The following is a 7449-nucleotide window of genomic DNA, read 5'->3' on the forward strand; positions in this document are numbered from 1 at the left end:
GGGGAGGGGGGTTGTTACTTTGTGAGGGTGAAAAGGGTAACTATTGCATTGTTCTGTACACCTGAAACTAACAATAAAAAATAATAATAAAAAAAACCTGAGGCCCAAATTGGTTCAGTGACTGAGTCACACATCAACTAACAATAGAGTTAGGACTAGAAGCCATGTCTCCTACCATTCAGTGAAGTGTCCTTCATGCTATACTACACATATTTAACATCTAGGGTACTGAATGATACTAGAAAAATTATATATTATATAAATGATTAATTATGCAATCTATTTTGCTTTGACTCAATTTTCTGTATTTGTGATATATTTTAATTTCACATTATTAGTCAATTATTTATAGGTATTGCTGAATTTCTTTGATCTATATGCACTGTATAGTAATAAGTTATAAAATAATAGTAGGAGTTGCTTTTTGTAATGGACAGGAGAACCAGAAATATACTGATCCTTCCACTTCAGAGTGCACTTTTGTTTGTTTTTCTTCCCTTTATATAGGTGATTCTGAAGCTGTGAAATGAAGAGCTGTTGGAAAGATGAGGAGTTAAGAGTTCATTCGGATGTCCAGATGTATCCAAGTACCCAGTTATTTGGTAATAAATACATCTGGGCAACTGATTGAACTTTTCACTTTTCATGACTCTCCTGGAACCCTCTACAGACAGAAGGGCATGTTACATAGCCAGAAGTTTGTGATCTCTTAACCTAATGTAATGGGAATTGGGAATTGCTTGTGGGAAAAGAGACACCAATGTAAACGTGAGAACACATTTTAGTTTGTAGCTAAATTGAATTTTAGTTATCTTATCAAAAGATGAAGTGTGTTTTTCCCCCTGTTGTGCAAAATATAAATCAAACAGTAAATTTTGAACTATTCCCATCAGTGACACCCGTTATGCTCCTAACTTACCAGTCTAAATAATTGTAATTTTTATTATGATCGAGAACAACCAGAAAATGCTGGCTAAAATTACTAGTATATTATAATATTTTAAAAACATCTAACTTTAAACTATGGCTATACACATAGGTCCATAAAAAGTATTTCCCCCAGTCACTCTTTATCCCATTATGCCATTTCATTTTATTTATAGCAATTTTTGCTATCTGAAATTATCTTACTTACTCATTTAATCCTCCGTCAGGTGCAAGTGATCTCACAGACTCATTGCACACAAAGATGCCACTATGAAATACATCTTTACTGTACTATGTCACAAACACAACTGGTGATAGGTTACGGTAGAAGGGGAAGATATGGAAGCAATGGGTCACGATACTTAAGTTAACTGTTAGATATTTGAAAATTTGTGTGCAATGAATCTGTGAGATCAGTTGTGCCTGATGGAAGGTTAACATTATTGTCTATATCTTCTGCTAGAATGTAAGCTCCATGAAGCAGAGGCTTGTCTACATGCCCAGCATCCAGCAGAGTGCCTAGCACATAATAGGCAAGCAATAAATTTTTGAATACATGAAAGTACTATTGTAGTGTAGAGTTTTCAGTCCTGTGAATCAGTCAGAGTTGATCTCCAACACCGAGATATAGCATATGGTTTGCTTCATGAGCTCTGCTGGTTAAACGTCTTCAGTTTACTCTGCTATCTGATACTTATGCTGAGATAATTCCAGGACAGTTCTGCTCCCACCTATGGAGAAAGCAGCTTCAATTTTCAGGGCACTCTGCCTATTAAAATATATTCTCTCAATGTCTGATACTGCTATCATGGAGTGATCTTGGTGGATATTTTAACTATCAATTTTGAAACTGTTTTGTTTTTGAGGTATCATTTTAGGTAAATGGAATATGTTTTGCTGTGAAAAATTTAGGATCTTATATACTGTAGATTTTAGGGCTGAACAGAACTATCATGTTAAGTATCACTAAACTTGATAGTCAACACTCTCATGAAATAGGTAAAACACAAGCAGAAACATTTAATAAATACAAATAAAGAGAGAATATTTTTAATTTTATTAAATTTATTGGGATGATATTGGTTAGTAAAATTGTATAGGTTTCAAGTGTACAGTTCTGTAATAGATCATCTATATATCACATTGTGTGCTCACCACCAAGTCAGTTTTTTTCCATCATCATATATTTGACCCCATTTAACTTCATCTACCAACCCCCTTTCCCCCTTACCCTCTGGTAACCACTAAACTATTGTCTGTGCCTATGAGGTTTTGTTTCTTTGTTTTGTTTGTTTATTTGTTGCTTTTAGTTTTATGTGGGATATAAAACAGGAGGATATATTTTATGTTTCATTTTAATTCTAAGTAGAAGAGGAAAAGTTAAATTTGTTTCAACAACTATTTACATTATCTTGGATGGGGGAAGTAAACAACAGTAATGACACTAGACCTGCATTCAAATACAATAATCACCTGATCTCCAGATGTAATGAATATCCAGGAGAGACCCAGAGTCTCAGCCAGTTTATGTCCTCCTGCCCTTCCCTTTCAAGACCGTCTCAGTTTGGAGAATAAATTATAAAATCACCCAACATATATCATTGCATATTCAAAACTGTTAGATTCCTTCATGACACACTATGAACTGCCCAGTTCTGTATCTGAAGGCCTGCATTCTCAAGCAAGTCAAAGGAAGATGCAGTAAACATGCTGCAGTAAGCACGCTGCTAGTAATTATCCTGTGATATAGATACTTGACTTAGTAAGGAGCTAATTATCTCCATTAAAGCATCTAAGCTTGAGGGGTTTTGCCTAATATAAAATAACATTTCCTGGCAGAACAGATTGGTAAACACTGAAAGGTTACGAAATTGCCCCTCATGGAGTTTGTTCTGAAGAATATCAGTCATCAAATTCCTGAAGTAGGTTAAATATAGACCTGTCTGAAGGCAAAGGACTGGATTATTTGATCATTCATAATTTTTCAGCCTTAGGAGTTCTTTGAATTCATAATTGTAGAATAAATTAAGACTTTACACTTGAAGGTAGAACATTTGAATTTATTTAACTTCATAGAATAAATTTCTAAATGACTATCACATGCTTGCAGATCCTGTGTTGACTGATGGAAAAGCAGTCTTTAATTGCATTGATTATGACTAGATAACTTAGTACCTTTATATTGAAATCATAAAGAGTTATTATCTGATGTGATCATATTTGGCAAAAGTGAATTTTTAGTATTACAATTGTTTGTTTTATTAGAAAATAACTACAGTATATTTGAAGTTGAAAGGAAAATTTCTACAATATACATTCATCCTAAGGACAATTTTTGAATTACAAGATGTGCCTCAAAAATGTTGTAAATCTGTGCCAGATTAACATAATCTTCCCGGGACTAATCTGAACGTTTGTGACTAATTCACTTTTGATCTAGCCAACTGCTGAAAGCTCAGTGGCTATAATAACCAGAGGGATGATTTTGAATTATGAACTGATAATTTCTGAACAGTGAAAATTGACAAAATTAAACCTTTATGTGTGTTATTACTTATTTGATTTTTAAATGCTTCTATTATAAAATGTCAGACAAGAACCCTAACCCTAACCCTAACCTTAGCTCTAATCCTGTCCCTAACCCTAACCCTAACCCTAACACTATCCCTAACCCTGTCTCTAACTCTAACCCTAAACCTAACCCAAACCCTAAACCTAATCCAAACCCTAACCCTAACCCTATCCAGAAAATAAAAATAAAAATAAATAAAATGTCAGACAAGAATGATCTCAGTTGACTGTTCTATAATTTTTAAAAACACTCAGTGTTAGAATTAGTCTATTCAGTATGAAAGAAAATAATCTGCTGCATCACCATGATAAGCCATGGAATTTCCAGAAATCTAATGTAAACTATGTCTTTTGTGGATTAATCTGTATCCCCCCCCCCAAATTTTGTTAAAACATCAAGTAGAAATGCTGGCATCTGATAAATATCTTAGTCTCATCAATACCATGTTTGAACAGGTCTGGGAAAGAAAGAATAAGAAACAGTTTGAGGACAGAAAATGTGATTGAAACTTGACCAATCTTACTTCACTGTCAAAGGGTGGAAAAGGTAATGGTAAAAATGAATTATAAATGGTTAGTTTTAGAAGATGCAAGGAAATGTCCAGGGTTTAAATAAAGTTGTATATGTCTATAATCTCTAAGCAAAGTTTAGACAAAACCACAGCTTTCCTTCATTCTTAAATAGAATCTTTTGACTCCACACCTTAAATCTTTTCAAGTCTCTCCCTCTTCCTTCCCTTCAATCAGCAAATTACTTTGTACCTAGCACTTGGCTAAGGAATGTGGGAGTTTCTTACATGGGAAATACATTTATGTGGCTCCTCCTGTTAAAGATTTATCTTTAGTACACGTTTATTACACATCTGCCTCCGCTTGGACAAAACCCTTTGAACATTTTCCATTTCCTCACCAACCACCTACTCTCACTAGGCCGGTCCTCTTCTCTATCCCTTCATCAACTACATTCTAGACCCTTTCTACACTACTTTGTTTAAATTATGCAAGGGTCACCAGCACTCTCCTTTTGGACTAATCACATGATATGAACTCTGTTCCTTCTCAAAACACTCTCACTTGACATTTTTTTCTTTTTGCCTATTTTTCCCATTTTATTTGCTCTTATTTTTTTATTTCTCTAATTTAATGTTTACTCTCTACTTGTTTAACAGCTGACTCATAAATCTAATCCCCAGCTAGGACTTTACTGGAGTCCAAACCATGTTTTCCCATTGTTGGTGTTTTTGCCTTTATTTCCCAATATATAGCAATGTAAATGCTCTTTCATAAGCTAAATTTAATATGTGTAAAACTAATACGATTTACAAAACTGATTTCCCTTTCTTATCTTTGGTGTTTTCACAAATGTATTTAATACATAGTAGTCTATAGACCACGAGGATGATCGTGTATCTCCCATGACTTGGATGGCAAATTGACATTGAAAACTAGGTATCCTTTAGAGAGAGCACAATGCTGGGGTTCTTAGTGAATCATCACATTAGTGTCCATAAAGTGTTGCATGCTTAAACTCATGCCTATGCAAAGCCGTTAAAAGACCAATAAGAAGTAGTTAAAATGAGAGCTGTGTACTGAAAAAATCTCGGACAGATCCCATCATAACTATTTTTAAATTTAGAACTAAATAGGAATCATTCCAATTAGCTATGAAATTAAGAAATTTCCAAGTCTAGCCTGAAGACATGTTGAAGATCCAAAAGTATAGTTTGCTCTTTTTAAATCATGCCAGCCTTTTTCCCCCACAGTGTTTTTGCTTTTTCTCATTATTTTCAACTCCAAGATGATTATTGATAATGACTTTTAAGTAATTCTGTGAGTAATACTGATTCTGACAGTTTGAAATATATTTCTAAATATACAGTGGAGATCCCATTTTGATTCAATTGTTTTCAAGTGTTCACACTATTTTTTATGATATATGCTTTATGACACATGACATATGTTGACATATGAGCATAGTTTCATAGGCATCAATTAAACATAATGCTTAGGATATGAGTTTCACTTAATTAAAATTCCATAGCCATTGAGGTTATTTTGCAATACCTTGTGTAAAATTGTACTATTGGGAACTATATGAAAACTAATATTTGTCCCCCTTTTTGCCTTAGCAAAACAGTAGTTACTGTTATTGATGCCTGAAGACCTTACAGTGCTTTAGAGAGATCATGAAAAGGTTTGTGATTTATGCTGCAGAAAAAAATAAGAGATTGGTTTAAATATGTATTTACTAATTCTAAACTTATTTCTGTGCTACTTTAACCTGTGATTTTCTCTTCATGCTTGAGATAACTAATTGATTTCAGGTTAATCAATCTTTTTCTGTACACAATATTATAATATTTATAATATAAATATGTGCATATATTCTTGTAACATTCTTATATCATTACATGATCATATTTTCTATGAAAATCATATAAATCTCTTATTAAAAATTAATCAATTGTCACTTCACAAGTGATTTTTAAATTTATTTTATAAAACACAAAACTTCCCAAATTTGAATACTTGAATTCGCAGTTCTTCTTTTTGTGTTCACATAACCATGAGAATTCCATTATAAAACATTGGTGGAGTCTGAGAAGTATTCAGATCAGATTATTTAGAGTTGTTTTTTATTATTTTGTTTCTCTTACTAATTTATCTTATCCAAAGTTTTCAGAAGTTTTGCATTCCCTCCCCTTTCTGTAGAATTACTACCAGAACATTTGTCATTGCAAAATATCATCACAGTGAACTAACCGTTTGGGAAAGCATACATTATTTATATAACTTATTTCTATCATGTCATATTTCTAAACTTACCACCAATCAGATTTAGTCAACTTTAAAAGGTTGCAAATTTAACAACACAGAAAGATATAATTTTGCCCTCAAGTTATTTTAGATAATAAATTGGAGATCTATATATTTAATATAGTCCTTTTGTTATTAATATTTGCTCTTCTCAATTAATGAAATTGGAACTTAGAAAAATAAATATTTGTTGTTTATTTCCCTGTTTATATATCTCTGGAATATATACATGTAAAATGACACAGTTGATTAATTTTTAATGGAATATAATATTTGAATAACAATAAGGGGATTCTATCATGGCTGGGAATATGGATAATATAATGTTTAATGAGATGATTATTATGTGATGATTATTATATCAAGCTAGGACAAATACAATTTCAATTAATTTGTTATAATCTATTGTAATCAAGCATATTTTAATTTTGAAATGTTTAAATTAATCTTTGGATACTTGAAAAATAAAAAGTGAAAACAATTTTTAAATTTTATTATTGAAAAAGGGAAGTATTTTGATATTGGCTGAAGGCTAAAAAGCACTATAAGATTGTTTTATCTCTCTTTACAATTTTTTTCATCACTTATTTCCAGACCTCCTAGAAGAAAGTATTTATGTGTTGTAAGACAGGATTTTATTGGATAGAAATGGTCTGGCTAATGTCATTCTATCTTTCCCACAGAATATTCAGAGTTTCTGGATACTGGAAGCCATACTTTATGTATTACTGTAGTTAGGGGGATGATTTTTGAGATATATATTTGTGTAGGTAACATTGATAGAACTTATGAGTAAAAGCTGAGGGATAAGAAAAATAATATCTTCTATCTAACATTTAATTTGTAGCTTAAGTGACTAGAATAATTAGTGTTATTAAATGAGATGGGAAATATAGGGAGGTGCAATTTGTTCTCATAAAATTTTATTTCCAAATTTCTAAAAGGAAATAGAAAGCACTAAAAAAATATATCAACAGATTTTTATGATATCCCTTGAAAATATTTGCAAATTAGACAAAATGGGTATTTCATGTTATTCCATGTTCTCAAGCTACTCAACTCTCTTGTTTTCTGGTGTGTCTTCTCTCTCTCTCTCTCTCTCTCTCTCTCTCTCTCTCTCTCTCTCTCTCTCTC

The sequence above is a fragment of the Hipposideros armiger genome, unplaced genomic scaffold, assembly GCF_001890085.2.
Source record: "Hipposideros armiger isolate ML-2016 unplaced genomic scaffold, ASM189008v1 scaffold_1104, whole genome shotgun sequence".
NCBI lineage: Eukaryota > Metazoa > Chordata > Mammalia > Chiroptera > Hipposideridae > Hipposideros > Hipposideros armiger.